Here is a 23,385-nt window from a genome sequence, read left to right as displayed (position 1 = left end):
TCCGTGCAATTTAGCCTGTGGTTACCCTGTAAAGCTTTTGTTCTTGATAGGTCTATCATATACCTGGTTGCCAACTCAGATAATTTTTCATGAACTGACCTCGCTTTCCGAGTAACATCCTTAGCCATAAACAGTATTTCATCCTGTTCATACAGATCGATCCTTTCCATTGGCAATGTGCCGTCTATTATTTCCTCCAAATCTGATTTTAAACTGATTACATCGAGTCGTTTTGCCTTTATCTCAGCCTTCAGTACCTCACTTCTAGATGGTCCGTTCACATCCCTCTCACCCCCACTACGAGTCCTTCGTCTAGGCACAGGTGAGTTATGAGGAGTCCTTCTTGCTTCTCTTTGTTCCCACCTCTCTAGGTCCCAAGCTTTCCCATCTTCCCTAGGGGTATGGTGGAACAATGTTCTATTCCCCATCACTGCATTCTGTCTTTTTAGCTCGGTCTCTCTAGATGCAAGATAGGATCCTCCGTTCTGTTCTAAATCACTGCAACTCCCTTGCTGTCCGGTGTCACTCAATAAACGATAAGGTCCCTCACGGCCCTCAATGTTCCCGCGATCCCGTCCGTGATCACTGGATGCATGGCGAGACCTTTCGCGACTCCCCATACTCTCGTGACTCCAATGTCGCACATTTTCGTCCGGGGTATGGTGAGTGCACCTGTAACTATCTCGGTACTCCTGTGTCCTTCGTTCTCCCTCACTAAGGATGGGGCGAGGCACTCCCCCACATCCTGTACTCTTGTCTTCACACATTTGTCTATTGCCACCGATGGTATGGCAAGTATCTCCTTTGCTTCCTTGACTCCCTCCCTCCCACTCCGGACTGCTCTCGCCAGCTCCGCAGTGAGAGAGGATCCTGTTATCTTGATCTCTCCATTCAGTTTCTGTTTCTATTCTTTTATTCTGAGTCTCTACAGCAGCATCCCATTCTTTCAAGTACTCTCTTAACTCCTTAAAGGATTTCGGTTTCGGTCCCCTCAAATCCATCTGTCCTCTCTGACCCCCCTGTTCTACCTAGGGATCCGTTACTGGATTCAATGGGGTACTCCGACTCCTTGGTCCTAGCAACTGCCTTTGGGGATTGATCGTATTGTTCCTAGTTTCCATCTCTGCCCTTTCCCTGTCCCACCGTGCCTGTTCCTCCTGCTGGGCTCCCTCCGGGTTGTAGATTGACACTATAGGACCTATGGTAACAGGTACTTGTAGAGCATCTGGCAGTTGATACGACCTTGTACACTCCGTTTCTGGCCCCTTCTGTACTACAAATCTTCCTACTACTCTCTGTACGGGACTAGATTGAGGTACTTCCTCACCTTTCTTGGGTTCCCACTCTGTTGTGGGGAGCGGTGTGTATTCCCCCTTCCTAGCCCCGTCCCCCTGCTGTAGTTCGGGACTTTCGGCTTCTCTGTTGTACGGAGGTGGTCTGTCCAATAATAGCCTATCTATCAGATCATCCTCCGTCTCGCTCTCCTCATCCTCTTCTGGAGGTTTCTTTTCTCCCGTAGCCTCTAGCCTTGGGTACAGTTTGTCTGCTTCTATTCTTTGCACCCTCCACTTTTTAGCTTCATCATCCCATTTAGCATCCTGCACTGCTCTTACAGATCGTCTCACTCTTTCTTGGCGCCTATTCAGGCTCCTGTCGTGTGCCGCCTTGAACCATGCATTGAGGGCTTCGAACTGTGTTGGCCTCGGTAGAGGTCTCGTTGCGAACATTACCGCTTTCAGCTGATTCAATGCTTCTAACCTAAACGTCCCGTATCTCGGGAACGTCAGTTCCTCATTTCCTTTTGTTAGCTTACTCCACTCGGAGATCCATAGTATTGAGTGTAACCCAACATTCACAGCCATATAATAAGCTGGTGTGCCTTCCGGTGGGGCTTCTTCCCCCGCATACGAGTTCCCTCTGTCTCTCTTAAAGATCGCCCTTAAACGTTTAAAACACTTCATTTTCAAGAATCTACGATTTTCCTTAATTCTCTTCCTTGTTTACTTCCCGATGGCGAACCACCAATCCCTGCGCGGCTCTCGCTGACCAGCCTATCCCAGCGCGTCTCTACGCTGACCAGCCTATCCCAGAGCGTCTCTACGCTGACGTCACTCGTCCCCTCTGCAGCAGTTCCCCTCCTTTCTCAGCTCGTCTCGCGGTCTTGCATGCGTCTCATTCATACACCGAAAAATGACTACTTCCGTCCAAGCGATCACTTTTCTTGACTGTACGTCCACAGTCTAACTGTAATTGTCACCTCAACTGACGAGACGTCGCTCGCCTTAACTGATAGGTTACTTACACACAGTAAACGTCCGACCAGCGTCCGTTACTCATACACTCACTCTGACATTCCCCCTATCTCGGTCCAACGGGCGATCAATGGTACCTCATGACCCCCTTTACAATGGTAGACAATTACTCTGGATGTTCGATACACCCGAACCACTTAAGCCCTTCTCTGGACTTAAGATTTTCACCGGTTGCGCGCGCTCACAACCTTCTCCCAATCACACTACAGGCATTCAACTCCGCTTGACATTACAACACAGGTACAACACAAAACACCGCAATCTGGCAACGCATGACCCTTATACTCACTCTCGACCGACTCTGCTGCTTTTCTCTCTCGCACCGTCAGCACCTTCTTCGGCAGGGATTCTTCTTCTGGTCGTCGATGACTAGGGGCCTTGGGGTAATCTAAACTTAACCTAGGTTGCCTTCCTCAAGAAGCCAACCATCCTCTGCTACCAACTGCGGGGAATGAGATTTTGATATCTTATCTGATCACCTAGATACCTATCTCATTCATCCTTTTTGGATCGATTATTGACTGTCATTGAGTAAAAGGCAAACCCACATAAGTTAAATCAACCCCATAGACTGACGCAACTCTGAAGAACCACTTACGACTGGTAGAGTTTAAAAAGTTTAATATAATCCCAAAGTTATTTGCAAATACAATCCTCTCAATATAAGATTCAACAAGTATACAGGAACTAAAAGGAACATAAATTCCCTAAAGAATCTCAGTCTACAAAAGAAAACAATCAAAATCAATTCTAAAATCAGCAAATTGAATAGCATAGACACAAAATGGATATGATGCGTCATCTACAGAAAAGAATGAAACAAGTTAAATCTGTCCCTACTCTATGCTAGATGACATCCCTACTCAACAAGTTCTTTACCTAAAAAGGTGTCAGCCGTTTGACTTCCAAAGAAGTTCAAACTCTCTTAATCTCTGATGGAAACCTATGTCGAGAAGCAGTACCCTTTCTGCCTACCCATCCGCTCTCTAAGGGTCCTCGGCCTACTGCTCTCCTTCTGTTCCCTTCTCTCTTGCTCAGGCCATCTGCTCTCTCTCTGCTCTCTCTGCTCTCTCTGCTCTGCTCTTCTCCCCGGGGTGCTGTCCCTAAATACAAAATCACAGTATGGGTGGAACGCCCCCTTGAGACGCCCACCACGTACACATTTCACGTAGTCCTGCTTCTGTTTTTTTCCATAGTTTCGTCTCTTCGTGTCGTCTGTTAAGTTGACCTTGCTTCTCAGGCGCCGTCTCCGTCGAGCTGGTAACCTCATGACATTCCAGTTGACACTTCCAGACCAAAATCTATCACCTCAAACAGAGCTCTATTCATTACAATTGTGATTGTAACCCCCTTGTTACCTCGAAACAGACACTTCGAAACAAGACCCCAAATTCCAAACGTCCGTTATCTCACTAGGCCATAAAACTTCTTCCAGCATTGTCACTTTAATTTAACGAGACCTTTGACTCTTGGCTCGCACGTACAGATCAAAGCTATCCCCCTATCCCTGTGAGCCCACTAAATTATATGCGGTGGACTACACTCTTGCGAACCCTTGGTCCGTTAGGTTAAAATAGCATATGAACACACCATTCTAAAATTCCTACAAACTCTTCTATACTGTATGACTTTTAACACACATATACATAATCGAATTAGTAACTTATTCATTATAATCGAATCCATGTTACATAAAATACAATGTTATACCCTCGTTCTTACACAGTGCTATGTAGTCTGCATGTTTCTTCAATTTATATTTCATCTCTTTCTCCGTTTAATTAATTACATACGTATATGAATTCCATTTAGCACGTTCTACTGTTCTTAAGCATTTTCACACACTTCTATATTAGCCCAACCTATATACGGACCTTTCTAATTCTAATGCACATTCTAGAGTAAATACAGATACGTTTCTCATTACTAAAGTTACATGTGCTAACTTTACGCTACAGTGCTAATCTTTACATTACAAGCCTGTAAATATGGTACGGATATATTTTTCATTCAAATTGCGCTCTCTCAGTTTTACACTTAGTAACACATTCACACACTCTTGTGCACATGAACAGACTCTCACCCGCAAGCATGCACACAACATACATTTAACAGCATTTTTTTTACTTACCTTAGCTTCCAAATAGGGTCATATTCCAGCTAATGTACTCAATGTCTTATTACACTAATAGTAAATAATATTATTCACTATTTGTATAATAACATAATGGACAGAAAACCAGGCAAGTGGCGCTCCACCCAGCATTCATTAGGAAGAGCTGCCACTGTGATTCAGGCCGTGATTTTACCACCTCTGACGCCAGGGGTTGCAAAAGCAGTGCCAGAGGTAGGAAGGGGCAAGCCAGAGGTCACAGCTACGACCCCTGGCGACCCCTAAATGACGTCAATGGTACAGCAGGGAAGAGATCTGTGCACCACTTTAGTACTACCTTATTCCATGTTCTAAATATATGTTGTATGTGTGTTGGGAGGGACCTCATTGTTTTCTTTGTAAGGCATGGTAGAGTGGTTAAGGGTCTCAAGTGTACCAGCTCCCTTATCAGTCACTAAGTCCAGTTGCTGGGGCAGCACAGTACGGATCAAACCAGGGCACCAAAATTTGAAGTTCACCTGCATTCCTCTTCTTTCCCATAGTGGTCTAAGCTTTTCTAGAGATATCCAGCCTTTGCCTCCATCCCAGTAAAATATCCTCATTAAAGCATCTAAGCCCCGGAAGCATGTCCCAGGTATAGGATCGGCATGTGTTGTATCACATATAGAAACATGGTAGTACTATCATTTTACTTATGACTATCCATCTCATTCAATAAATCAAACATTTGTAGATAGCACTCCTAACCCGCGAGGTTCTCAAGGCGCTAAGAGGGGGTGGGGAGGTTCTACTGCTCGAACAGCCAGGTCTTGAGAAGGCTCCTGAAGGTCAGCAGGTCCTGGGTCTGTTGCAGGTGGATGGGGATTGTGTTCCATGTCTTGGCGGTGAGGTGGGAGAAAGATCTGCCACCAGTGGTCCTTCGGTGGATGCGTTGAACGGTGGCGAGGGCGAGGTCAGCGGAGTGGAGCTAGCGGTTGGGAGTGTAGAAGGTGAGTCATTTGTTGAAGTATATTGCTTCGGCGTCGTGGAGTGCTTTGTGAGCGTGGGTGAGGAGCTTGAAGGTGATCCTCTTGTTGACGGGGGCCAGTGCAGGTCTCTCAGGTGGGCAGTGATGCGGCTGTGGCGGGATATGTTGAGGACGAGGCGTGCAGAGGCATTCTGTATGCGTTGAAGTCTGGAGTTTGGCCGTGGTTCCTGCGTAGAGGGTGTTGCCGTGGTTCAGCCTGCTCGTGACGAGGGCCTAGGTGACCGTCCTTTTGGTTCCAGTGGGGAATCTATCTGTAGATCTTGCGACGTATGCGGAAGGTGTTGAAGCAGGAGGAGGCAACATTGACCTGTTGGGTCACTGACATCGATGAGTCCAGGGTGAACCCCAGGTTGCATGCGTGGTCTTGGGTGTCAGCGCCGCTCCCAGCGAGGCCGACCACCAGGAGTTGTTCAAGGTGGAGGGGGTGGATCCGAGGATGAGGACCTCTGTCTTGTCCGAGTTCAGTTTCAGGCGACTGTTCTTCATCCATTTGGTGACCGCCTTAATTCCTTCGTGGAAGTTGGATTTGGCGGTGGTAGAGTCCTTGGTGAGGGAGAGGATAAGCTGGGTGTCGTCGGCATATGAGATAATGTTGAGGTTTTGTGATTGGAAGATGTTGGCGAGCTGTGTCATGTAGACGTTGAAGAGGGTCTGGCTGAGGATTGATCCTTGGGGTACACCGCAGGTGATCTTGGTGGCTTCGGATCGGAATGGAGGGAGGCAGACTCTCTGGGTTCTGTTGGTGAGAAGCAGGTGATCCAGTCCAGGGCTTTGTCACAGATGTCTGTGTTGGGGAGGCGTGTGCGTAGGGTGTGGTGGCAGACGGTGTTGTAGGTGGCTGAGAGGTCTAGGAGGATGAGGGCCGCAGTTTCGCCGTTGTCCAGCATGGTCCTGATGTTGTCGGTGGCGGTGATGAGGGTGGTTTCGGTGCTGTGGTTGCTGCAGAATCCGGATTGGGATGAGTCCAGGGTGTTGTTCTCTTCGAGGAAGCGAATCAGTTGTTTGCTGACGATCTTCTCAATGACTTTTGCTGGAAACGGGAGCGGGGAGATGGGCCGGATGTTCTTGAGGTCCTTTGAGTCTGCCTTGGGTTTCTAGAGTAGGGCGTTGATCTCTGCGTGTTTCCAGCTCTCTGGGAAGCTGGCGGTCTCGAAGGAGCTGTTGAAGATCTTCTGGAGTTGGGGTGAGATGATGGAGCTCACTTTGTTGAAGATGTGGTGAGGGCAGGGGTCTGACGGTGAGCCGGAGGGGATGGTGTTCATGGTTTTGGTGGTGTCTTCGTCATTGACGAGGTTCCAGGAGAGCAGGAGGCCGGTTTGGCTGGGGGGTGGTGAGTCTGAGGTGTCGGCGGCGTTTGGAGTGGTCTGGGTGTTGAAGCTGTTGTGGATGGCTGTGATCTTACGGTGGAAGAAGGTGGCTAGAGAGTCGCAGAGGTCTTGTGATGGCGGGATGTCGTTAGAGCTGGAGCTGGGGTTGGCAAGTTCTTTCACAATGTTGAAGAGCTCTTTGCTGTTGTGTGCGTTGTTGTCGATGTGTTCCTTGAAGGAGGTCCTTTTGGTGGTTTGAATGAGTTGGTGGTGCCTGCGGCTGGCATTCTTGAGGTCTGCGTTGTTGTCTGGTGTTTGTTCATGGTGCCACTTCTTCTCGAGTCTTCGGCAGATATGCTTGGATGCCTGGAGGTCGGTGGTGAACCAGATGGCCCTTCTGTTGGTGCGTCTGTTTGAGGGTTTCTTGATCAGGGCGAGAGTGTTGGCGCAGTCGTTGATCCATTGCCTGAGGTTACGGGCGGCTGTGTAGGTGTTAGTGTGGTCGGTTGGTGGGTCTCAGGCGAGGGTGTCTTCGGTGACTTTGTTCCAGCTGCGGTGGGGGATTCATTGCGGTTTGTTGTGTGCAGTGTGTTTCTCGAAGGAGAAGTGGATGCAGCGGTGTTCAGTCCAGTGGTGTTCGGTGGTGTGGCTGAAGGTGATATGGTTGCTGGCTGAAAAAATGGGGTTGAGCGAGTGTCTGGCGGAGTGGGTGGGTGTTGTGACGAGCTGTTTGAGTCCGAGGTTTTTGAGGTTGTCAAGCAGGGCGGTGGAGTTGCTGTTGTTGGCATTCTTGAGGTGGAAGTTCAGGTCTCTGAGGAGGATGTAGTCTGTAGAGGCCAGGGCTTGCGAGCTGACGATGTCGGGGATGGAGTCGCTGAACTGTGGCCGGGGTCCGGGGGGGTCTGTAGATGAGGGTTCCTCTGAGGGTGGTGTTGGGATCGGTGTGGATATGGAAGTGTAGGTATTCGGCGGTGCTAAGGATGTCTCTGATGCTGGTCAAGATTCTGAAGGTAATATTGTGGACGATAGTGATTCCTCCTCCTGGTCTTTTGGTGCGGTCCCTTCGGGTGATCTTGTAGCCATCCGGGATGGCTATGGCATTGTCAGGGACCGATGAGAGGTTCAGCCTGGTCTCTTTCGGGAATGCGACGTCTGGGGAGGATAAGTCGAGAAGGTCCCAGAGTTCGAAGGCGTATTTGTGGACGGAGGGGGTGTTGAGTAATATGCATCTGAGTGGGTGTGGTCTGCCCTGGTGGGAGGGGCAGGACATGCAGGTCTTCGCTGGCTGGTGAAGCTGCAGTTTTGGCAGGTGAAAGGTCCGTGGGTGAGCTTCAGGGAGGCTTGGCAGTTCGGGCTGGACTGTTCCCATGAGGCACAGGGTCAGACTGATTTGCATATAGCCATGTCTGAACTGGGGTGGCGGAGTGGGCTAAAGAACGGTGATGGATTAAACTCAGATCTTTTGACTGGATGTGAGTGTTTGATTGATTCAGATGCTCCGTCCATCACCACCCCCTTTTGTACCGCTTTTGGCCACCATAAGTGTGGCAGGGTATGCTCAGACGTGAGTCCCTTGCTCACTTTGCCACTGGATTCAAGCAAGCCGGGCTGAAGATGGCTGGAATACCAGAAACCGGTCCTCGGAAGCTTGTTTCCGGTCCAGGGAAGACATGGCTTAGCAGTTCGGGCTGGACTGTTCCCATGAGGCACAGGGTCAGACTGATTTGCATATAGCCATGTCTGAACTGGGGTGGCAGAGTGGGCTAAAGAACGGTGATGGATTAAACCCAGATCTTTTGACTGGATGTGAGTGTTTGATTGATTCAGATGCTCCGTCCATCACCACCCCCTTTTGTACCGCTTTTGGCCGCCATAAGTGTGGCAGGGTATGCTCAGACGTGAGTCCCTTGCTCACTTTGCCACTGGAGTCAAGCAAGCCGGGCTGAAGACGGCTGGAATGCCAGAAACCGGTCCTCGGAAGCTTGTTTCCGGTCCAGGGAAGACATGGCTTGGCAGTTCGGGCTGGACTGTTCCCATAAGGCACAGGGTCAGACTGATTTGCATATAGCCATGTCTGAACTGGGGTGGCAGAGTGGGCTAAAGAACGGTGATGGATTAAACCCAGATCTTTTGACTGGGTGTGAGTGTTTGATTGATTCAGATGCTCCGTCCATCACCACCCCCTTTTGTACCGCTCAGGGAGGCCAGGAAGCAGTTGTTTGTTCAGCCGGGGTTGAGTGCCTGGAGGAGGTTGGCTTCGTAGCGGTGTCTGGTGTTGTCGCGCTCTCTGAGGCCAGGGAGTCTGGCGCTGGGCGCGGTCCAGGCGTGGACGGGCGCAGACGGGCTTGCCTCAGGTGCACATGCGGCACACCTGCGGCGCGCCCGCTGTGCCCCTCCGCTGCGCGGCAGGCAGCAGCCGCCATTAAGAAGGGGAGGTGGGAGGGAGGAGCAGCTGGGAGACGGGTGGAGCGAGCAGAGGGGGTGGGGACGCAGCGCGGGCAAGGGGGAGGATACAGAATCCCAAGATCTGGAGAGATGCGAACAATAAGTAAACAGAGTGAATAAGGTAATAAGTCCATAGAGTGAAAAGGCAGTAGAACTGAGATACAGTGGAGAGTGAAAAAGTGACAGCAGAGTGGGCAACCGAGGTAGAGGACTGGCGCGAACTCGCGGCAGCAGCGAGGGAGAACACGGGCACAATCAGGTGGAGCTGTGCGGCGTGGGGTGCGACCTATCTGGAACCAGGGTCAACAATCACATTGAGTATTTTAGCCAATTGAGTATTTTTGCCACTTTGCAACACTCAAAGTGGGAACCGGGGGCAATGTCCCTGTGTTTCTGTCCTATATCAGCTCATAGTTAGTCTGAAGAAGAATATCTTTTCTCCTAGTTCTTCCAATATAGCTTCCCTCGTCTCTTGGCAGGATTTATGATTGTTAACAAACTATCATCGACATACAAGAATACAACATGCCTCAGGTTTTGGCCTTGGATCCCATCCTCAGATTGTCACTGCTAAATTACTTGTGCCATGGGTTCAGTTTCGAAATGCAAATATCAATGGGGACAATGGACACCCCTGCCTCATACCCTTAGACATTCTCCAGTCACCCACAATATGGTTACCTGCCTTAACTCTGGCAGGTGTTTCAGTGTGTAGCAGTGCCACCAATTTCAGAAACGTGTCTCCTAATCCATAATTGCCAAGGAATTTGAACATATAATGCTTGTGTGCATCCAAGCCAGCCAGGGCACATGGTTCATGTGCCCAAGCTGTGTGCTTAATTACTAATAAAAACGTTTCTGATATTTATGGTGGTGCTATGTCCCCTAACATATCCAGTGTTGTTCCGCAATTAAACCCAGTGATACTGAACAATAATCAATAATACAATAAAGGTTGAGATGGAGAAATAGACAGAGGAGAGTTTGAAAGTTATTTCACTTTCCCTTGGGCCCATGCCTCAAAACGTTCCTGCTGGTGGTCACCCGAACCAAGATCGACACCCAACCAGTCGAATGAAGCCAGGACTCCATGTATAGTAATTGACAGTCAAATCTTACTAACCAAACAGATCAACTTGGTTGCCTCCTCTTGCCTCCATACCCTCAAACTTCTCAGAAAAATCTTCATATGGCTATTTCTCAGCCCCTAAAGAGGTGTCACACGAGCCCTGATCTCCAGCAAACTGGATTAGGGGACTGCCCTCAATCTTGTCATCAGCACAAAGTTTACCAGGAGACTTCTGGTCATTTAAAATGCCTCTGCCGGATTTATGCTCAATCTCTCACCCAGCACTCATATCCCTAGGCATCTCAGATATCTCCACTGGCTCCCAGCTCATAAACACACACTAGTCTATCTCCTGCCCTGCACCAACTAGGCCCTGCGTATCTGAACAGCTGCATCAGTGTCCACACACTGGCCAGAAACCTCTGCTCGGCCAGCAAGGTGCTCACCCTCGTACTCTAATTCAATAGAGTAAGAGCTGGCGGGCCCTCTTTCTCATGCCTAGCTCCCACATCCTGGAAGGGCCATCTCCTGCACATCAGAGCCACCAGCTCAATCCTAGAATTTCGCAATAAACTCCAAGCCTGACTTCTCCATTAGGCTCCTGCAGGGTCAGTCTCATTTCCTGGTGCCAGGATACTCTCCCTCGCTCTGTGGGCACCATAAAAATACACTTAACATACCAGCATGGCACCCTGGGCATAATGCTGTAAATTTGGATAGCTATGACGGAATAAAGCTAACATCTAAATTATCGCACAACACGTTTGCGTGTCTCGATTGCTATAAGGACGCTACTTACAAGTTTTGCATTTACTTGCAGTTTTCCATGTATTATTGTTCCATATACGTCAGGCCTGAGACTAAATTTAACAGGTACTGCGAGTCAGAGCGAACTGAAATTATGCGCATAATTATTACAATAGAGAATAAGCAAAAGCAGTCAAAGGAAGGGTATATATAGTGCACAAGCTCAATTTTTTTTTACGTAAACTATGTTTACTATAAGTTGCCCTTCAATGGCTTGAGCATTTTATTTTTCAGCAAAGATGGTACTGCCATTAAAAGGCGCATCGAAGCACTATTTGGGCTACCGAGGTTATTGCGTCGGCGCGGTCTGATCTTAAATGTGGTTGCGTCTTGCTGAATAAGAGCAAGGGGGGATGGGCGACAGTGCTAGAATCGAAGATTTTTTTAACGATTGTTTTACCCTTTTCTTGCAATATACAAGAACATTTAATGTGATTTGCGCTGTCTCCTTTTACACCAGGGCCCTCACAATGCTATAAAATAATTCAGTCATAGGTGCTGAATTATGAATTCGACCCCTTTCATGCTCGGCTCCACTTCTGTTTGAAGGAAACTATCTGGAAAAGATACCCTTGAGATAATACACTTAAGCTTTTCATTCGCCAAAGACAGAATAATTGACCAGGCGCGCAGACAAACATTTAAAATAGTTAGAAACGAATCATTTGAATGCGCACAATTGTTGTTCCTCGCATTGTCCTTTCTTGTTGCCTTTCGGAGCACACATGGGCCTCCCCGACAAAGAAGCCACTGAAAAGAAAAGCATTGTTTGGGGGAAGGCACAAGATAAACAGGAAACGGAGGTGGCATGGCCGCCTTCCTCCTGATAAACAGCGGCTCAGCACAGACTGCGATTTATTATACCAATTGCAAATGACGCCACGAGCATTCACAATGTGTCCGCGGCAGTTTTTCTTGGCAAAGTGCCGCATTAATTTCAGTGGAGAACTATCAAGATGTTGGCGCCAACCCTTCGTCAGGAGAAATTCATCAACCGTGCAATTCGCATATATTTGGTGTCTTCATATTAATGATTCTGATTGATATTCCATGCGTGTTAACGCACAAGGAAACCAGAATTAAATGTACTTTTTTTCTTTCACATTTATAAAGACCCTGCCTCCCCCGTGCCACAGGAAATCAATGTAAAAAGCATAACGAAAGACTAAACTATAGAAACAAGTGAATGTCAATGGATCTATTGCCTTGCAAACCGTGGTATGTTTGCTTGATGAATCTTCATCACATATGCATGTATGTATGCATGCATGTATATATGTATGTTTGTATGTATGCATGTATGTATGTTTGTATGTATGTATGTTTGTATGAAGGTACGCATCGGTATTTGTGCAGAAGGAATCAGGCTAATAAGCAACGGAGAGCTGAGATACTGTTCTGGGTTGTTTGCAGCATTCAGGGCGGTGATTCCTGTCGGGTGGAGATGCAGTGTTGTCTGAAGAGGGTGCATCTTCGGCTACTTTATGAATTGCAAGAAGTATGGAGTATTTCTGATGTTGAGGGAGATGTTGTTCCAGATCCAATGAGAGTAAATGATAAAAGGCTTGTCTTCTGGCTTCTATCTTTTATGCAGTTTTTGTTTTCAGTCTGGGGAAGTCTTGGCTTCTAGAGGGCAATGTCTGCCACTTGTGGTTCGCTTCTTGGCTAGATATGCTGGGGTGTGAGTGCGGTTTCTATTCGCTCTGTATGTGATTCAGCTGGCCTTGATAATAATGTAGGCTTTGCAGTGGGGCCAGTGGAGTGTTAATGTTAATGTTAATGTTAAAAATGATTTATAAAGCGCTCGTATACCGGATGGTTTTATGGCGCTGTAAAGGCTCAGAGATTGTTAAGGGACAGCTTTAGTTATGCTCTAGTTATAGGCTTGTGCAAATAGCCACGTTTTAAGGGATTTCCTAAATTACATTAGCTCAGTACAGGAACAGATCTACAACGGGAAAGTGTTCCACAGTCTTGGGAGCAAGAGTGGCAAATCTACAGCCGCCCTGACGAACTCGTCTGAATACGGGGATAGTAAGAAGTGAGAGGTGAACAGAGTGGAGTGGAGTGAACTGTGTTGTTACGGTCTGTTTTCTTTCGAAAGAGGTCTGTTGCCAATCCTGTTTCTGTGACTTTGACTAACACATCAAGGAAGGTAATTTCGTGTTCACTAATGTTCCACGTAAGAGTAATGCGATTGTCTTTAGAGTTCAGGTCAATCAATGCTGATTCCAAGTTTTCTCGGGTGTTTTTCCAAATAAAGAATAAGTCATCAACCTTCGCGATCATCTGTTTAGTCCTTTTTTAAAGTCCACAGCCCACTTCACGTAGTGTTATATATCGGCGGTTCCCACTCCGCCGCAACTCCGTGAACCCTCCGGTCAACGGCTTGAGGACCTACCAGCTGTCTTTCCCACCTTCGCCCCCAAGTAAGTTGGAGCTCTAACTGAGACCCACGTTATCCTCCTTAACGTTGGGTTTTCACCCCGTCTAACCGTTCGTTTACTCTTGTTTCCCTAGAGACTAAAGATTCCACACGACACCGACACGTAAGTGTACAACGTCGATCCCTTTGCATCTTCACCCTCCCCGATCCCACACCTTCCTTCATTCGATTCACGTTATCACACTGGTTTATAAAATGCGCATTTTACGTTTTTCTGCCACCTATTTAATGACAATGTGTTTTATGTAAATACAAGTGTACATGTTATGCTTTGGAAGGTAAAAGCGTTTTTTATGCTTTCAGAACTCCTTGATAAAGGGCAATCCATGCCCGAAATGCATTGGAGTATTTCTTTGGAGATGTCGGTCAATATTTTACCACAATAATGGGATATATGAACTTTGGAACTTTTCCACAACTACGCAAATAACTTTTGATCAATTGATGAATGAATAATCAACCTTCAAAAGTAACATTGGAGTCTGTCTCTACTTGACGAACCATAGAGTGTGCCCTTATGCAAGGATGCGTTTATTTCCCATGTAACGCACTCAATCACTCAGCAAAGGGGTGGCAGTCTGCTACCTGGGTTGATGCAAGATCAATCTGGCCGCCTGGTTTTGGGCCATCTGTAACCGTTTAAACAGATAGATGGGTATGCCCAAGTGTACAGAGTTTGCATAGTTCAGGAGAGACAATACAGTGGCGACCACCCCTTGGATCAGGGCTTGCTGTGTGAAAAACCGATGTATCTTTTTGATCTTCCTTATTTGAAAGAAACATTTGGAGATGACCGTGCCAACCTGGGTTTTTAGTGACAGATCATGGTTGAGGGTAACCACTAATGTTTTGGCCGAGTGGGAGGGAGAGGGACCTAACTATGAAGGCCAGTAATAAGGACCCCAAAATTTAAGGCTGTCCCCAGTAAGAACAAGTTCCGTCTTCCCAGGGTTTAACTTAAGGTGGCTCTGGGCCATCCACTGTTGGATATGTGACATAGTGGCCTGAAATTCGGTGATGGAACTGTGGGAGTTATCAATCGGGAAAACTTGTTGTAGATCATCTGCATAGTTAAAAACTGTCACATTCCTGTCTTTAAGGGACTGGATTAAGGGGAGGATGTAAAGATTGAACAGATGGGGAGAAAGAGCGAAACCTTGTGGTACACCACAGTTGGTTTTGTGTGGTGGGGCCATAGAGTGGCCTAGGCGGACGGCCTGGAAGCGATCCTCCAGGAAGGAGGAGGGCCAACATGCCGCAGTACCCAAGATGCCGGCTTGTTTGACATGGTCGACCAAAGTAGCATGGTCGACCGTGTCAAAGGCGGCAGAGAGGCCCAAAAGGACCAGTGCGTGAGGAGAGCGTTTAACGGCACCATCACAGAGAGTGTCCAGGACAGCTAAGATGACAGTTTCAGTAGAATAGGCTGGCCGGAAACCTGCCTGATAGGAATTGAGATATTTAGATTCTTCCAGGAAGACTTTCAGGCATTTGGCTATGTGAGCCTCAAGCACTTTTGCTCAGAACGGTAGCAGGGAGATGTGCCTTTGGGGTGGGTGGTGTTGTGGTTTGACTTCTTTCTGCCCTGGATAACACATACTGCAGCGTGTAGGCTGCCTTTCAGGGGACTGGTGAAGTGTCAGGTAGACCTTAGAGGAGATTGTTGCTTTCAGGGCCAGTAGTGGCGCCCGGTGCGACAATGTTTGTTGGCGGCTCACCCCCAATGACCACCAATGACCACCTCTGCACGGATTCCCTCACCACCACCCATTCAAAGTGCCCCTCAAGTCTCCATTATCACTCTCTTGCAGATGCATTTAATTCGTTTTACAGCACCACTTTTACCAGTGTTGGGTGTCAGAGCACTTTACACTACACAGATTAAACAGAGACAAACAATCATTCATGTGTAAATCAGTGTGCATAAAATGTTACATAAGACAGAGGACTATAAGGTGAAGGGCTCACAGGTCATCCATACCGCTAGTCAGTATAGTTTAAGAGGGTTTAGTCTGGAGAAGCACAAACTTAGATTTTAAAATGTAACACATGGTTGGGGGTCCTATTTAATGAGAATTGATTTCTACCCAAATGAGCACATGTTGCAACATTAGGATAATGAAGGAGTGGGGAAAAATTATAAAGCACCAGCCTGTACCTTGCAGTTTTCAATAGCTCACTGTTCTACAGTATGATTTTTAACTTAGAAAGTGCACGTAACAATAGGATCTCTCTGACAAAAGTAGCAACCTACTGACCTATTTACATTATTTGCACTTTGTGATCTGCATGCGCTACCTTAGGATGAATAAAAACTTCCACTAGACAAAACTACAACCTTTCTTTATCCAGGAAGAACTTTAATCACCAAAGTTATTTTGACACTTTTATTGTTGGCTGATAATTGCTGGAGGCAAAGAACGCGGCAGCAGGTGCTTTTTAAATCACAATATATGGTGCGCCCACCCGCAGTCAGCACCCAGTGCGGTGACACCAGTCGCACCCCCATATAGCTGGCACTGGTTGCCTCTGTCCATGAATCCTAAGGGACTTATTTACAGTTTGGTGGACTACCTCAAATGTGGGGGAGTACCAGGAAACTATTGGTTCACCCACTCTGTTTAGAGTGAACAAACTCAGTGCTCGCTTGATGTTGTGGCCGATTTAAAAATAAGTGTACTCGGGGTGGAGTCATCGATTCTATGTGACTCATGCCGTTACATTCATTTGTGAATGTAACAGCATGAGTCACATAGAATGCATGACTCCACCCAGAGTACACTTATTTTTAAATTGGCCACAATATCGAGCGAGCACTGAGTTTGTTCACGGATAGTAGATAGCACGATTAGCTGTTTTCCACCCCCAGCTCACATATATCACGCAGTTTGTTTACATTACGGCCATAACATCATGAGAGCATGACATCAAATTTCTTTGTCAAATTAGCCACCTAACACTTCACAGCCTTTTTGTCATAGCCTGAATACTATTACACATTACCTCCTCGTTAGTCTTCCTCGCCACATGACTTACATAGTGAGCATAAGCTCCACGACAGAACCCTCCAAAGCAAAAAAAGCCTCCCACCCCCTCCCAACATGGCCGACCAGTCCCACCTGACCTCTATAAGAGGCGGGCCGGCCCAACCAACAGCCTGTTTTTTTTGTTCTGCGCGATTCTCTCCAGAGGCGCTGTTCAGGTAAGATGGGCCGGCGTGAGCTGGCCCTTGGGTTTTAGGGTTGAGGACCTGCTCTAGCGGTCCCTGGTGCCTTATGCCTAAAAATCCCCCCCCCTCTTCCTTCCCCCGGTCCTGTGGGGCCGGTTAGGTGCTGCTATAGCGTGCCAGTGGTTTACAGGGGGGGGGGGGGCGGCAGGGGATATGGGGTGTTTGGGCATCCCCGTGTATCCCCAGGTCGTTACTGAAGGGCCCTGGCCACTGTGTGGGCTTTTGGGGTCCAGCGCTCCGTTTTGCTTTTATGCGCCTATGCGTGTGCTTGCATGACTCTGTGATGAAGCGGATTGCATGTTACGCCCATCGTGTGGCTGGGCTGCCCGATGGGAGTCGTGTTTTCCTGGCCCGCCTGGGAATGCCAGGGCTGTGTGCTTTGGCACTGCGTGGGGCTCACACTTCAGGTTCTGTTGCTGGAGTGTTTGTGCCGCTGGTACAGCTTTCAGGTTGTTTCTGCCTGACATTTCGCTTGAATTCATGCACCTCAGATTGTAATCGGGTGCTTGGGCTTCACATTGTGCCATTGCCTGGGGCAGCGTTTTACTGTGATTTTCAGGTCTGCGGCGCTTCTGCACGACGTTGATCTGTTTTGCAGGTAACGTCTTTGTAGCTGCATGTGTCTATGTTGTGTCTGCTCTCGAGCTGTGTAAAGTGGCACTGAAGATCTATGGTGAACACTGCGTAGACTAGCGGCATTATAGGTAGCGCTGGCGGGGTGCCTGGCCGTGTGTTTGTAGTCGGCACTTACTCGGCGGGGGCAGGCTCGGTCCTCCCTCGATTGTCCGCGGGTCCTCGGGGGCTCAGCTGACCGGGTCCGGGTGCTCCCCTCAGACCGGCCTGGGTCTCGGTAACGCGGCGCCGGCGTTCGTGAGTTGTTTTTTCCTCCCCAACGGCCCGCGGCTGCTTGCCGCGCTGGGGTTGGCTCCGGCTGGCTCCTGCCTCTTGTGGGCGGGGTTGGGTTTTCCGACAGGTGCGGCTTGTGATTACCTTGGTCAGCCGTGCACGCCAGGGTTCCCCTGCGGGCGCAGCGGTTGGTACTGCCTTCTTAGGGCTGCGGACAACGCGTCAGGCTCGTAGTCTGAGGGTCCTGTGTTCGATCCTCGGTGTGGGCATTTCCTTACATGGAATCTCTCCGTACGGCTTGAATGGTGTGGCTCGTCCATAGTCACACTTCGCGTAATGACTGATGTCATGCATATTTAATATAATTTTGGCCTACTTCATGAAGGCAAGGCTTGAGAGAAGAAATGCTTCTCTTGTCCTCACCACGAGCAGACACTTACAGCAAATATACTGTCTGAAGGACAGAGGTTTTTTAAACAGCGGCGATCTAACCCGAGTCCAGGGTGCACTTCCCCGCCTCGTCGGGTATTGGGATCCGTTCCCTCGGCTCTGATGCTTCTGTGCTGTGTGGTCGGTTCTGGGCTCGCCCTGACCCGTCAGGTTGGCGAGGTTCTGGGGCGCCGGACTCGTGTGCAGTGTGCTCTTCTGTGCTGCGGTGCCTTCTGGTCTCCTCAGGGTGGCGGGGGTTCAGTCTCCTCTTCTGTCACCGTCTGCGGGGTCTCCTGGTTTTACTGCGCTGTCCCTTCTGGGGGTCCTTGCGCGGCGGGTTGCCCTGCCCCCTCCTCGCCTCGTCGCCCTCTCGGTGGCCCCAGGGGGGGTGTATGGCCCGATGCATGATAGTCCCCGGTCCTGGTGATTCCCGCCTCGGTGCCTATTCCGTTCATGGAGTCCCATTCGGCTGCTCTGGGCGTTAGTCTGCTTTCTCTCCATAGGATGCTTGGCCTCCGCCTTGGGGGTGTCCAGGAGTGGTCGCCTCGGGGGGAATGCCGGGATGGGTTCCACGGAGGCATTCGTACGTGCGCCTTGAGACCCTTGCGGGTGTGTGGTGCGCTATTCTGGTCTCAATTTCCGCTGGGGAGTTGTTTTGCACTGGGAGGTCACGCAAATGCGTGGTCCGTTCCATGTTTTTTTTCACGGGCGGGTGGCCGCAAGGCTGGCTCGGCCGTCTGGTCTGGCTGCATCCTTGTCGGCCTGTCCTTTTAGTTTGGGGGCCCGCTCCCCTGGGAGCGGCCTGCCTTCGGGCTCCTCGTCCGCCTGTGTGTGGGCGTCCCGCCCTTGCAGGGGTGGGGTCCTTCGGCCATTCCTCCCGGATACAGGGTGTCGGTCTTCACGAGGTGCGTTCAGGTTGGCTTCCGGGCCCCTGTTTCGGCTATTCCCGGTCTGGTACTGGTGCGGCCGCTCCCTTTTTTCCATCCCGAGATCCTGGCTTCGGCCGTCTCGCTCCAGGGGGTTCCCTGGGGGGGGCTGTCGCCTCCATTTCGTCCCGTCTTGGGCCGTGGCTGTCACGGTTCTTGGGCTCTTCGGGCTTGCTGGCCGGTGCCTGGTCTTGCTGGTCTTGCGGACTTTCCGCGGAGTCCCTCCTTCTCGACGGGTTGGGGTACCTGCTCCTTCCCTTGTCTACACTGAAGGGCGTTCTGGGACCAGGCTGTGTGGCCGTACTGCGAGTGGGGGTTCCCGCTCTCGGTTGCGGGTACTTCCGTTAGGTTTGCCTTCTGGCCTGTGGGGCCTAGGGCAATTCCACCCTGCCTGCACCTGATCTCGTCTGATTTCAGTAATTATGCAGGGTCGGGCCTGGTTAGTTCCTGGATGGGAGACTGCCTGGGGTTACCAGGTGCTGCAGGCTATGGGTACTGTGCACCTGGCCCGCCTGGTGGATCTTCTTCGCCGAGCGGGGGTCTGGGTGTTCCCCGTCTGGACGTGTGATACGTCTTGGCCTCGTCTTGTTCAGGGGTGGGGCTTCACGTCTGGCGGTGTCTCCCCTCCGTCGGCTCCCTGCTCTAGGGGCGGTGGTCCCTTCGGTTCCCGTCTCGGGCTTGTCCTCCTTCGGGGGTCGTGTGCCTGGGCCCCGTCCTCCCCTCTGGTTCGTTCAGGGGGGGGCGTCCTTTGGCGCCGGGTCGTTTGGGGGTCATTGGGATCTCCTGCAGTCGCGCAGCACGGGAGTTGCTGGCGGTCCTCCTGGCTAGGTGGAGACCTGCCGTCTTTTGCACCTGTGCTTCGGTGTCCCCAGGTCTTGGTCGGGTCTGTCGACCTGGTGGTGTGGAGCTGTGTCAGCCTTCGGTGGGGGTGCTAGGTTTGCTCCTTTTGTTTCCATGCTCGGGGGTTGTTTTCTTGGGCGGAGTAGCCGGTCCTGGCCCTTCGGGCTGTCTTTTCCACGGGGTCCGTCTAGGTGGAGGCGGATCGACTGAGTCGGATCTTTCCTTCGTTGGCTGGTCTCGCCCGGACCCCGGTGGTGCTTCGGCGCCGGGGGCCTCGACTCGGTCTGCCTCCGGTGGCTCTGTTCACGCAGGGGGTCTCGGCCCTCCTGCCCAGGTTCTACTCTCTCCTCCCGGGTCCTTGTGGTTGCCCTGTCTTTCGCTTGACCTTTTCGGTCTGCTGTAAGCGTGTCCCCCGTGCCCTCTGATATCACGGGTCCTCTGCTGGATTCGCTTGGGCAGGGCCGGGGTGCTCCTGGGTGCTCGCTTCGGCAGTGCGTGGACTAATATTGGAACGTTACAGAGGAGAATTGCATGGCCCCTGCGCATGGTTGACACGCAATTTCGTGAAGCGTTCCTGTTTATGGTTCCCGGCGGGGTCCGCCGCCCCTGGTACCCTCTCCTTTTGCGAGCTGGCGGTTCGGGCCTACTGGCCGTTCCCGGATCTTCACGTTCCGTGGTTGGTCCGGAGTCGGTGTTGAGCCGGCTCTTTCTGCTGGCCTGACTCCATCTGCGGGCCGGATGGGCTCCCGCAGGTATTCCACTTTCTCTTCCTGTGCCAGGCACTGGGCTTCCTTCTCGCGTTGGTGCGGTCGGCTTGGTGCTGACCGCGCCTCCGTGGACCCCTTGCGGGTCTTGGATTTCCTGGCTGAGGGGTTTTCCTTGGGCGTGGCCCCTTCTTCCCGGTGGGCCCGATGGGCTGCCTTGCGGGCCTTCCGCAGTCCGGTGTTCGACGGGCTGGTTTCCCTGGTGGCTCGCTTGGCTCCGGAGTTTGTTTTCTCCGTCGCCCTCGGACGCTCTGCCTGTCTCCCCCTTGGGTTCTCTCTCTCGTTCTACGAGCTCTTCAGGGTCCGCCCTTTGTGCCCCTGGCCTCGGTGACTTTGCGGTTCCTCACCTTTTAGGTGGTTTTATTCCTGGTGGCGGTGGTGTCTGCTGGGCGGATGGGCGTGCGGGGGTCGTGCCTCCGCTCCCCTCCCTTCTTGCGGGTTTTGCCGGACAGGTTGTTCCTCCGGCATGTCCCCCGTTTCCTTCCCGGGCTTCCTTCCCTGGTGTCCCGGGCTCGGGTGGTGTCTTTACCGCCTTTCCCTGCCGACAAGGTTCCTCTCTTGTCCGTGCTGGTTGTCCGGTGTGCGGTTTTGGTTTCTCTTGACCGCACGTCTTCCCTTTCCCGGTGGGATGGCCTGTTTGTGTCTTTTGGGGCCGGTTCGTTCGGGCCACTTTCCCTCTCTTTCCACCTTGGTTCGCTGGCTTACACAGGCTGTCATCCTTTCCTATGCTTCGCTGGGTTCGGTGGGTCCAGCGGGGGACCGGGGTCGGTCCACGGGGTGTGGCTCTGTGTCCTGGGCCCCCTTCATGGGTGTCTCCTCTGTGGAGAGCTGTCGGGCATCGTCGTGGTCGTCCCCCACCTTGTTCATGGGACGCTATCAGTCCCGGGGGGGGGACTTCGCTGGGGCCGTTCTGAGTGCAGGAGCTGCGGCTCCTGGTTGGCCTGCTTTTCCTTTATGTCTTGATTTCAGGTTTCCTGTGATCCCTGTTTTCTGTTCACTTATTCTAAATCAACCTTGTGTTGGTTTCTCTGCATCACCGTTTGGTGGTGTTCTTATGGTGGTCAATGAAGCCTTGTTGGCTTGGGTATTTGCTCACTATGTAAGTCATGTGGCGAGGAAGACTAACGAGGAAGTAATGCCCCGGTTACTTACCGGTAATCTTCATTACTCCGAGTATAGTCTTCCTCGCCACATGAGTTCCCTCCCCCCCTCCCTGTCTTGCTATCGGCTTCATTGTTTGCTTGGTAGTTCAGGCTGTTGGTTGGGCCGGCCCGCCTCTTATAAGCGCTTAGAGACCCCGGGGTTATATAGCGCTATATAAATCGAAATAAATAAATAAATAAATAAAATAGAGGTCAGGTGGGACTGGTCGGCCATGTTGGGAGGGGGTGGGAGGCTTTTTTTGCTTTGGAGGGTTCTGTCGTGGAGCTTATGCTCACTATGTAAGTCATGTGGCGAGGAAGACTATACTCGGAGTAATGAAGATTACCGGTAAGTAACCGGGGCATCATGACAGCACCAGTTTTTAATGACTAAAATCACCGAGAAACATCACGGATAAGACCTTAATATGCTGCATCCCATTAACATAGCTTGCTCATCATAATACCTTGTTTTACATCATATATCCACGTGTATGAAGCATCATCATTAACATGATTGATTTATCTCTAGATTAATGTTCCCTGATGAAGGCTTGATAAGCTGAAATGCATTGGATGTTGATTTATTTTGCATTTGGGAAAACATCAATGTATCTGTCAAAGGAGTGATTTACAACTCTATAATGCCAATGGAATGAATAAAGATTTTTATTTTGAATATACAAACCAATAAAGGAATGAAGTAGAATTATTTCAACACAACAAAGGATTGAATCTTTACAACCCCGAGAGGGAATACAGCTGTGAGCTGGGGACGTTCCCCAAGTTAGGGGTACGCTTCACTTTGAAACTCAACAAGATGCCTGCATAAGGTTCCTTACCCCCAGACAAAGGTCAAAAGATCTGCTTAACTTCATGAGCCATTGCAATCGATCGGTCTGAGAATCAGGATGGACAAAGGAAACAGAAGCTGCTGACTTCTGTCAAGGTTTACAATAAGAGTTGAAATCTGCAAACTCACTAGTGGTAAACTAACGGACTGATTCTAATAGTCTCATGGATTAAGCAATACAAACCGACCCCAAGCAAAAACAATGAAACTGGGGGGGAAAGGCAGGAGAATTTAAGTCTAGAGAAGTGTTGGAAGAATGTATTCAGAATGTGGAATTACAGAAAACACCTTATAGCCCAGGAAAACTATAAAAGAAAGAGGGAAGGACTGAGTCTATATTGTAGGAAACCTGGACATTTCCTTAAGAACTGTCCCCATTGGCCGGAAAGCGCCTGTGCTCGATCTTAAATGGGGCACCCAGATCAAGCAGATTTACAACAAAAGAGTTCACCAATATTTACCAGCCGGATTGTCCTCTCTTTCATGTCCACTCTCAATTTTGGCTCTTATTGATTCAGGAGCCTCTGGATGTTTCACAGAGTGTTCTGACAAAATATTAAAGAATGCTGTGTGACACAAATATCATGTCTAAATTATGTCATTCAGCATATCGGTTTTGAAATCATTTTTCAATATTGTTATTACAAAATATCACTGTGCGTTATTTCACTGTAATTTACATTATTTTTAAATACATGTTTTGTGTTTTCTGTTTACATATATTGTATTTGGTTTTAGAATAGTTTTTGGTATGATTATTTCAGGAAAAAAGATGCTGAGTTGATAAGGGAGTAGGAAAGGGAGTAATTTCAAATGTTATGCTTAAAATT

The 23,385-nt window shown here is 49.8% G+C and overlaps 1 protein-coding gene and 1 non-coding gene across 2 annotated transcripts in view; one reads left to right on the top strand and one right to left on the bottom strand.

Moving 5' to 3' along the window:
* LOC147726613 (zinc finger SWIM domain-containing protein 6-like) overlaps positions 1–23,385 on the bottom strand; it is a 304,204-nt gene that overhangs the window by 262,814 nt on the left and 18,005 nt on the right. The window lies entirely within an intron of this gene.
* LOC147726614 (U6 spliceosomal RNA) lies at positions 20,273–20,379 on the top strand. Its single transcript, XR_015309684.1, has one exon. It is a non-coding gene; the product is annotated as a U6 spliceosomal RNA (small nuclear RNA).

This window comes from Lissotriton vulgaris, chromosome 3_1 (genome assembly GCF_964263255.1).
Source record: "Lissotriton vulgaris chromosome 3_1, aLisVul1.2, whole genome shotgun sequence".
NCBI lineage: Eukaryota > Metazoa > Chordata > Amphibia > Caudata > Salamandridae > Lissotriton > Lissotriton vulgaris.
The sequence above is the reverse complement of the archived record's forward strand: the minus strand, read 5'-3'. Positions and strand labels throughout refer to the sequence as shown.